The 10618-nt window shown below is 40.0% G+C and overlaps 2 long non-coding RNA genes across 2 annotated transcripts; both read left to right on the top strand.

Moving 5' to 3' along the window:
- The first annotated feature begins 1007 nt into the window (after positions 1-1007).
- On the top strand, positions 1008-1601 carry LOC127531735 (uncharacterized). The gene is made up of 3 exons (XR_007938828.1): positions 1008-1125; positions 1300-1411; positions 1550-1601. It is a non-coding gene; the product is annotated as an uncharacterized LOC127531735 (long non-coding RNA).
- Positions 1602-2800: 1199 nt separating this feature from the next.
- LOC110962424 (uncharacterized) lies at positions 2801-5521 on the top strand. Its single transcript, XR_007938827.1, has 5 exons — positions 2801-3348; positions 3445-3504; positions 3833-3916; positions 4195-4294; positions 4389-5521. It is a non-coding gene; the product is annotated as an uncharacterized LOC110962424 (long non-coding RNA).
- The last annotated feature ends 5097 nt before the right edge of the window (positions 5522-10618 follow it).

Here is a 10618-nt window from a genome sequence, read left to right as displayed (position 1 = left end):
AATACTCAAGGGTTGTAGGAAGATCATCTAAAGGTGTGACACCCTCTCCTTTGAATATGCACTCAAAAGGTTTCTTTCTCTAAGAAAAGTGTTGTTTTTTTCTTGGAAAATGTATTTTGCTGCCCTGGCTCCATGTTGGCTGTGGTACTTCGTGTAAATCATTTGATTTGCTACTGTCTGAATCACTAGACCCACTTGACTCGTCATTGTCCATCTCTTTTTTACTGGAAGTGTAATCAGGGTCTTCAGGATCTTCAACCGAGCTACTTTCATATCCGTCTAAGTCATCTCCAGTGATGATCTGCAGTGCATCCTGAACACTGTACCGTTCCTGCTTATTCATATTGCAAATTATAAAAAGACACTGAAACAGGACCAACATAGGATAGTAAAATCATATTTGTGTGTTTGTCTGTTTATTTACAAGAAATGTGTTTCCGCGAAAGACTAAGGCAGTTTTTGGGACTGATATGTAAACATGTCATAATACATTTTATTATTCATTTATTTAACTTAACATTATTTTCCTTTGTTTATATCTGTGTAAATGTGCTTTCAAATGAATCACAAAAAAATACAATGATACAAATTAATCGATTGACCTTCAGTATTTGAGCAAATCATTGCCATTTTTCTTATACATCATATAAAAGTTCTTCGGTCGATGGCCTGATGTGATGTGTGTCTCTGTGATTTTTCTGAACTGATTATTTGTCAGTTTGTGTAAGAGATGTGATCAGAACAGCTTAAATGTGATCTGGACATGTTATTAAAGGATACTGTCACATAACTTCACCAGTATGTCAATTGGATGTCACTTTGGGACCTCATCAGTTAAGTTCAACAATAAGGTTCTATGAGGAACTTCGCAGAATATTTAGGGAAGGGTGTGTGACACTTGTATCACCATGGGTCTTTTAAGGGTTAAGATAACTTGGACTTCCCCTCTCTGGCTTTATGTAAGTTGTACTGTTCACTTCCTTATATCACGGAGATGAGCAGTAAACTGTTTCAGCCATGATTCGCGCGGCTGTTTTATCTCGCCTTTTTCTTCGACGAAAGGACACTTAAAATGCATCTAAGTTGCTCTCATAATTATACCATGTTGCATCGGAAAAGCAATAGGTAAGAGATTGAGCACTGGAAGAATGTTTCTCACGTTTTTTGCTTCTTAAGAGATGATTTACTTCCTGTAACAGCAGCTCTGCCTCGCTGTCTCTCATTTTAATGTCTGTTATTTTGAATTTGCTTAGTAAGCTAAAATTTTAGTATTAACATTGTGGTTTGGTTGTTTTGTAGCATGCGATCAGAGGAATATTCCTGTGCCGACGTTAGGATTCAAGGGTCGTGATGAATTCAAGTTCTACATGAATGTTCTGAGGGCATTGAAGTTAGCATCGATGCTAACAAGGTTCGATTGTTTCTCCAGTGGATTCATATTTTGCTTTCTAAATAAGTTTTGGATGAGCCTTTTTGATCCTTCAACTCGTTATTTGAATAAAAACAGGAAATGAGTGAAATATGGTATCTTTTTGTTATTTTAATGCAGACTGTGATTGTGAATGCCTCAGCTGCGCTTACAGTACTTCAATCTTTCCCCCCGGCAGTTTTGACATGGACAACTACTCGGTCATTACAAAACACTGCCAAGACCTTCAAAGTGACATGCACAATCCTGATGTGAGTTTAATTTTATGTACTAACGTGAACTCCATTATTTAAAGTCTTAATGCTCCCTTTTTGTCAATCTTAAGAATTTACCTTACCCTCGTCACATTTGCTTTTTAGGGTAAGAAGCACATAACAGAGAAGTGCCTGGAGTTAAATATTATCAGTAAGGCAATGACATTTATTATTCACTCTAGTTTTGTCTGGACATATGTTATGTGTATATAATACAAAATTGTACCACCTCTTCATCCCTAAACAGGTGAACCTGATCTGACTGATGCACCAAAACCATGGGGCTACATCTGTGAGTAAATAGTTGATTCTGTTTGACTGGTTTGAATGCCATGCACCATTCTTATGTTAATACTGTGAATGAGTTTAAATAGACGAAGTAACTAAATTATTGAGGTAACATGTTTGCATTTTGTCTGTCATCCATGGCAAAGTATCAGGTTATAGGTATAGGTATAGGTGTGATTGCTGTGGGTTTTGGATCGGTTGCAGTTACAAGTCTTGGAAAAAGAAGTGAGGTGAGTCCTGTTGTTTGTAATAATAATTACCAGTTAAAGTCCTTCATATATTGACTCTAACAGTATTGCATGGATTTAGATGTGTGTGTTTGCTAATTGCTTCTTCTGTCTGTTAGGAGACAGCAGAAGTAACCACACCCGGTTTTTTTCATACCTACTGACTGCTCTAGGTGCAAGAGAGAAATCAGGTCAGTCTTACTTTTAACATCCTGTATGTTCAGCTGGGTCTGTTCATTAGAGCACACACATCTGCACTTCTGTCATTAAGTCCCTTGTAAAAGCTTCAGTGGTCATCAATGCTAAAACAATTCTGCCTGCTTACAGTTAGAAACTCCCAATATGTTCTTCAGTTTTTTACAATAATTGCCCTACTTCATTCTACAGTTCAAAACGTTACTGGATACTTGTTAGTGTTGCTGAAAGTAAACTGTTTCTATGTCCTCCTAAGACATCCTGAAGGAGAGGAACTCCAGGAAGTCGCACATGATGACATAGAGACTCAGCAGAACGGTGATGTCGGTGAGGCAACATTCAGACGCAATCGTCAGCAGAGATCAGTGAAGTTAAATCCTTTCTGAGAACTTAGAATGAACTTTTGTATGTGTTCTTTGTCATTACAGGAATGTAACCCCCCATGACAGAGATCCACGTGAAGTGGTGAAAATGTAGCTGGGGAAGAAAACCTACTCAGAAATGGCATGCTTACAGGTGAGGTTGCCACTATAACAATAAAGCATCTTTATCCGCTCTGACCCCATATTAGCCTGTTTGTCAGAGCATGTGTGTGTGTGTGTGTTTTAATAGCAACAGAAAGTCTAGACTCTAATCTACTAAAAGCTACCTTTGTCTCCATAGTATTGATTCTAAGGCTGATGGCAAGACTCCTCAATTCCTTGGTCTGGACCACAACGTTTGGAATTAGACAATCCAGCAAACTAGAAAGTCAAAATGAAAATTAGTTACTTTTTCTTCTGCCTGAAGTCTGTTTAGCTTTGGAGATTTAGTCTGAGTGCCCCTTTAACTGGGCAAAGAGGGAATGAGATTTCTCAGAAGAATCTGTGCCATTCTAATCAAGTATTTTGTTTTGCAGTGACGACATAAGTGCCCCTAAAGTCAACGGGGAATCTCATCACCAAGCCCCGAACAGGTAAGCTTTGGTATTGAAACGACTGTAGGTGTTCATTATCAGTTTCCTTTCAGTCAGCCCTATTAACTAACTGATACTGTATTACGTATGTTTCAGGAACCCGAGGGACGATGATCCAGGAGGGGCGAATATCAACGAAAGAAAAGATACTGTCGGGTATGTCTGGAGTCTCAGCAATTTAGATAATTGTAGTTTCATTACCGTAATAGCACTGAATAGATTTCCACATTTCTCTCATTTACACTACATAGATGATGACTCTTTAAAAGAATATGTGAGGTGAAATATGTCGTTAAAGATGATTATGTGTTTGCTCAACAGAATAAGTTATTATTAGAAGTGTAGTATATGATGTTTATTACTAAACATATCGAATGCAATTATTTTACTGGCAACTGGCCGGGAGGTTTGCAAAAGGATTTTTTAAAAATCCTTTTGCAAGCCTGATAGCTGATAGTGACTGTGAATACCTCTCCATTATCAGGAAAATGACCAGTGGATGGGCCGTCGGTGATCACAGTGCTGAAGACCATGAGACTGAAGGACGACCGCTGCTGCCGAATCAGCGGTGAGATTGCCTGTTACTCAGTCATTTCGCACTCATAACTGTGACCAAAAGAAATCTCTGTCACTTTCCAATTTCTAGTCTCCTTCATACAACATTTTATTTAGCCTGTTGCTGTTGTTTCGACAGCTGTCAGGAGTAGCTTTATGAAGTATCCTGCACAGCCCCATCACAAATCTGAAGAGCCAGACTGAACTTCTGACATCTGCACAGAAAGAGAGCATAAACCAAACTTTGCTGCAGAAGTTCATGTCTCTATTGCTGCTTGTTTCTGTCTCCAGAGCTGCCAACCAACAGTTTGACGTGACGGGTGAAGCTACAGCTTTGGTGAACAAGCCTGGCTTTGACCCAGACCAAGCCAGCGGTTGCTCTGTTGCACCAGTAAGTAGGCGGATTTCTATATGTTGTTTTTTTCTGTTAAATGCTCTTATTGTGTTGTTTTTGTTGGACTAAGCAATTTTTTTGTTTGTTGCAGGAAACTGACGTGGAGTCTAAATACAGCATGAAAAACTAATAGAAGCATACATTAATAATAATAATAATAAAATAATAATAATATGTTATTATATTATATTATATTATATTATATTATATTATATTATATTATATTATATTATATTATATTATATAGTACTGGCATCTTCTTTGTTGTCAAGTCCAGCATTTTGTTGAAATTATTATTTTCAACCCGCAATTATTTTTTCTCTTTCCAAGGACAAAAAGATTTCGATATTTTTACAGTCCCAATATGCAAACTTTCATAGAATTACAAAGTCCTTAAAACAGTCAGTTTGCACACATTTTTCTTAACAGAATAAAATGAGACAGTTCCAGGAGAGACTAGTGTTACCTTTAGCCTAATGATAAATCCATATAAATATATACATATGAACAGTCACTGCAACAGATCGGATAACATATTGATTCGGGTCATTGGATTTAGATGTACACTAGTTATTACGTTTTGCCAAATAATTATATTACCTGGCAGTAATCCCAGTGTAGCTTGATGAACAAAATGGAAGACACTGGTCTCTTTTGAAAATACATAATGTATAATGGGACGTTTGTTACTGATGATATGAAATGCTTGGCTTGACCAATGGATGGGTGGACCAAAGATGTCAGTACTGCTATACAGCTATGTAAGAGATACATATATAAGAATTATGATATAATGTAAAGTATATAAATATCCCAAATATAAAATATAAATATCTCTCATATAACTATATGATTTTGAGGTATGTTTGTGTTTGCTATTCTATTTCTAAGTTTATTATTGTTCTGATCAATTATGTAAGCAAGTAATCATCAAGTAATCAAGTATGACGGTGATTGAAATCTTTGTAAATGTTGTGATTGTTGTTACTTTTAAATATATAATCAGCTGAATTATAGTACTCATTTTTTGGTAACATTATTTTCTGTCTTAGTTTGCATTTCTCTCCATGTGCAAATTCAGAAATGTTACAGTGGTTATGGTATGTAGGTTTTTTTTTCCTAGCTTATTTAATCATTAGCATTTTAATTGCTTGATTTGAATCAGTGTGTTAAAAAAAAATGTTTTCTTGTAATCAAATCTGAAATAAACTGTCCCCATTTGGATTTCACTGCCTGGTCATTTTATCTTGGTTTGTTAGCTTTTGAATGCAACGCACCACTTTTCAGCTTTAACACCACAAGGGGGCAGTAAATAATCATGAGTCCAATAACACAGAGGGACGTGGGCAGCATAATTAACCCTTACTACTTTTTTGAGTTATGTAAATGCAATTATTGTATATTTATTGCTGGACTAGCCTATTTATGGACTTACCTATATAAAGGTTATCTATCTATCTATCTATCTATCTATCTATCTATCTATCTATCTATCTATCTATCTATAACAAAGTGCCTTTTGTTAATAAATCAAGCCCAGTGCAATCAGCGTTTGTGTTTGGCTTTATCACTGTATTTTATAGCACAGCGCTCTGATTTATTAATCAACCAATAAAGGGACATTAAGTACATAACACATCACTTGGTAATTTGGGTGTTATATACTATATGTCATAGCACTGAAAAGATTGGTTGCCCCTGTGGCTTGATGTATGGTAGTAATTACAGCAACACACAAACACACAGTGATTCAGACTGAACTTAATACATCTCTTCTCTCTATCTCCTGGGATCTGCTGACAGTTGCTGTGAGTCTTGGTTTGTCAACGTCTGGCTCTATTTTAAGCTTCCCTAAATGTGCAATGACCATTTCACCTCTCGAATGGACTGAGTGCCAGGAAGCGAGCGTGGCCGGGGTTAGAAGCTTTGTTGCTCATGTTTGATACGTGTGTGAAAGTGTTACTGTAGCGCTGGTGAAAAGAGGGTGATTGAATGGTCAAGGCCTGAGAGCCTCCCCTCTCAGGGAGTCTCACTGAAAGGACATGTGAGCAAGTCAGGCGCTGGACAGATGGGTGGATGGGTAGGGGGTCGGTCATCACATATCATACATGTACAGCATACAGCTTCATGTGAGAAAAAAAAACAGGTCTATGGGGAGAGCAAAATTGCAGGAAGGCTGTAATTATAGATGAACACTCTGTGCCCTGATGCATATAATAATTGGACATTGGTTAATTAGTTAGCTATCGCTCTTCACTGTGAACGGGATTATGAGCAGTCATGAAACCAAACTCAGTGGGAGCCGAGCACTGAGCACACATCTGGGATGGGAGGGTTTAAGGAACGCTACAGTAGATGGGCTGCAATAACCCAGACACTTACGTGTATCATCTCTAACTGAGCTGGCTGATCACAATGTTTACGCTCACTCTGGAGTGTGCTAAAGGTCGCCTACTGTTGTGTGCTGCTGTGGCTTACTAGACAGCTGAAGGCAAATAGTGTTGCATTCATAAGTCAGTAATCTATACTCACACCGCAGTTATTAAAAGATTACATCAGGGATCACACCACACCGTATGATTAATTAACCTTGACTGATGCTTTGTAAAGCCAAATCCAGCACAGCAAGTATGCCCACCGGTCTACATGTACGTACACACATATGAGATGGCTGAAAGCACTGCTGTAGCTCGTTCTGGTAATACTGACTCAGGGTTGCTGTAGTGAAACAAAGCCTTGCTCTCTTCAGATTAGTATAGAAGCAGTCCTCTCTCTCCCTCCTCCCTCTGAGTGCACAAAGCTTTTATTAGTCCCTGCCCAAATATCCAAATATCAGCGGTCTGGGTTTTGTCTCTGAAACTGACAGCTTGCTTTTTTTCCCCCCCGCGCCTCTTTGATCACTTTGTAAAGTATGCTTTGGATACAGACCAGCGTTTGACAAAATCATCATCCCAACCACCAGGTCAAATCTGCATATGCATACTGTGTGGTTCAAAGGGGAGCTGACTCAGGATGGGGCTGGGCTGCCTGACTTCAGTCCCCCGCTTCCTATGGTACTCAAATGAACAGCACAACGCTGGTGCGACCTGGAGGATAGTGCATGAATAAACATAATCACTGTATTAGTGCTTAAAGACATCTTTTCATTTCCAGTTTGAATCATCATGAGGGAAGGCATATTGAAGTTTATATGCATATGGAACAGCAGAAGACTAATAATTTTGTGTGCTGTAACCCTCTTATCACACGGCCACATACAAAAGCACTCAAGCAATTATCCTATACATCAATCTGCAACCACACACACACACACACACACACACACACACACACACACACACACACACACACACACACACACACACACACACACACACACACACAGCACAGTTCAGTCCCTTTAAGATGCTATCAGAGAAACGGCCAAGCATGAACATGTATGTTTTCAGTAGTTTTTTTATTAATATGTGCTGATACAAGGTCGGTCTGACCTGCAATGATGGAAACACTCACAGAAAATCATCCCCTTTGGCCCAGAAAGCTGTAAAAGCAATGACTGTGAGACAAAAAAAAAAATCAAAAAAAGAAATGAACATCAGTCCTGAATGAAAACAGAAACAGAACCAAAGCGTTATATTTACCTCAGTTTACAAATGTCTCAGCGGTACATGATAAATTATCCATTTAATAGAAAAATCATAGCGAGCTCTAGAAATGGTGCTGTATGCGGCAATTCCACATGGCACAATGTCAGTTCTTTCTATCAAAGCATACAGCCTTCTGAGGAAAACCACTGGCAGACGATCATTAATTTCCATAAGCTTAAGCATTTTAGGGATGTCTAATACTGACCAGATTCTACTGTACCAAGTCTATTTATACAGTCCTTAGCCGATACTCAGAATATCCCATTCACATCATCCGTAGGCAGCTATCTCCCTCTGATGACAGATTGTGTAGGGCTGCATTTCCTGGCCTGTCTCACGGACGATCATGGATGAAGATCACTACAGCCAAGCACAGACACATGCAGGCACAGATCAACTCCTCCCCACTGTCAGAAATAGTGCACCCAGTGGAGGAAAAATAATATATAAAAAAATCACACCGACGAATTCATTCTGCTAGATGTATGTGGCTGAATGTTCACCATCGTATCTTTCTCCACCGCAGTGTATAAAATCGTTTAACCTCATACTACCCATAATCCCCTATGTTGTTAGATCCATCCTGTGCGTCATAGATGGCCACTGTCCTGAAACGCTGACACAGCTCCATTCAACACAAAAGACAAAGAGTAAAGTCTTCATCACTGTGTAAACGTCATGCCCCTGTATAATCTCAGCAACTACCTTCAGACTACTGAACAGCAGTCATCTGGACACATAACAAGAAATCAATAGCAAAATAGTACTGCTTTATAATTGTTTGTTTTTGCCTTTTAGAAATCTCTTTCGGAAAATCCTGTCGCATTTGCAGGCACTCTAAAAATCGCGCATTAATTGGCTGATGCATTTTCACATTTCGACAAGCATCAAACAACAATCATCTCTCTTCCTCTACAGGCGGACTTGTTCCATGAATGAACTTGAGATCTGACATGCCAGCTCGATCAGTTTAAACCACAAAGTGATAACCTCTGGCCCGCAAAGTTTCAGCAGAAAGCCATGCGAAACAAAGCAGCACATCCATTTCCTTATCTCCAGACACAATCCTGCACAGCCTCACTGCAAAACCACCAGGCGCCCCTCTCTCTCTCTCTCTCTCACTGCCTGTGGCCATGTATTTGTGACATCTGTGACATCTCTGCTCATGTTGTCCCTGCTCTGTCGCCTCTCAGGCCAGTCTTTGCAGACATAATGACCTTCTGCTCCTGTGCTGCTGTTGAACTCACACACCAGCAGCCTGCCCCCTCCGAACCACCCTCCTGGCATCATATGGACCACACAAAAATGTCTGAGTGTGAAAGGTTCAACTGCGAAGGAGCAGACGGTCGGCCTGCTGGGACCGCTGTCTAATGATAGACTGAACAATGCCACAGCTCACTCTCCACTGACACTAAGCCGCGGGAGCGAAGCAGCACTGTGTCAAAGGTTGGGTATCCTACCTTTTAAACAACTTCCCACACACCCACTGAAGTACACGCGTGTCAGGCTTTCCACTGGCATGGAAAGGGAGTTGGGGAAAACACTTGCAAATAGAGACAGAAAACAAGAGAGAGGGAGAGGGTGAGCTCACTGCAGTAAATTAGTACCCACGGTGTTATTATTGTAATCAGAGGTTTGGAGGGCTTTGAATGGTGGAGAAACTCCCATTGTGCGAGCCTCCGTCCGACAGCGTGGGCCGCGGACTTTCTACTGTATAATCACTATCATTTACCACAGTACAGCCCTCCTCTGTTTATTGAGATATTAATCTGGGACAAACAAAGCTTTTGACAAAACAAATTAACACTCTCAAAGAAGTACTGCACTAATGGAGTCCATTGAGATTGATATTAAAATGTGGATGAGTTGGAGGTGGGAGAGAGGAGGGGGAAAGAAGCTCGGCGGAGTTGGAAAAAAAGAAAAGAAAAAAGAGAAGCGGGCCCAAGGTGACGCACATTCCTCCTCTCACGGGGAGGGTCGGTCTAAAGAGTGTTTCTCCCTGGGGTGAGACCCAGCTGAGCAGTATAGAGATCAGGATCAGCAAGTTATGTCAAATACAATGAGGGAAGAATGGCGTTAATGATGATGGTGATGAGAACAGTGAGGATAAAGATAATGATGGCCATCTTGTGTTTCCCATTAACACTTACGCCCTGGAGTGAATTGTTTTATCTTCAGTCCTGCTTGTTAAAATACATTCAGTTGTCCTCAGTTGACCAGAGAGCGCTGCCTCGGTACGGTGCCCCCACCACTGAGCCATAAGATCTGCACTTCACCTGTCCGGCACTGCAGCAGCAGAACAGAATACATGTGCATATTGTCTTTTCATTTGTAAACACAGACAGTTCTCTTGGTTCAGCTGCAAAATCCAAGTCATGTACCATCAAAGCAGTATTGTACGTTTCCCCTATGGCTCAAGTGAAGATACTGGAGCATTCTTTTAGAGCCTCTTCTTGCTCTGCGGCTCATATAGTGTTACTTACAGAAGTGATTACAATAACAAGAAGAAATGATGGCAAATCCTTGTAATCCCTCTCCCTTATCTGTCTTTAACCCTCTCTCTGTCTTTCAGCCCCAGGAGCCACAGCTAAAAGCTGTCCTTTGGGTTCTCTTAGAAGTGGGACACTCAGGCCCTCACCAAATGTCACACTGCAGTAGATGCATCTATTTTCTG

The sequence above is a fragment of the Acanthochromis polyacanthus genome, chromosome 21 (genome assembly GCF_021347895.1).
Source record: "Acanthochromis polyacanthus isolate Apoly-LR-REF ecotype Palm Island chromosome 21, KAUST_Apoly_ChrSc, whole genome shotgun sequence".
Lineage (NCBI taxonomy): Eukaryota > Metazoa > Chordata > Actinopteri > Pomacentridae > Acanthochromis > Acanthochromis polyacanthus.
Note: the sequence above shows the minus strand (reverse complement) of the source record. Positions and strands in the feature narration are given on the sequence as shown.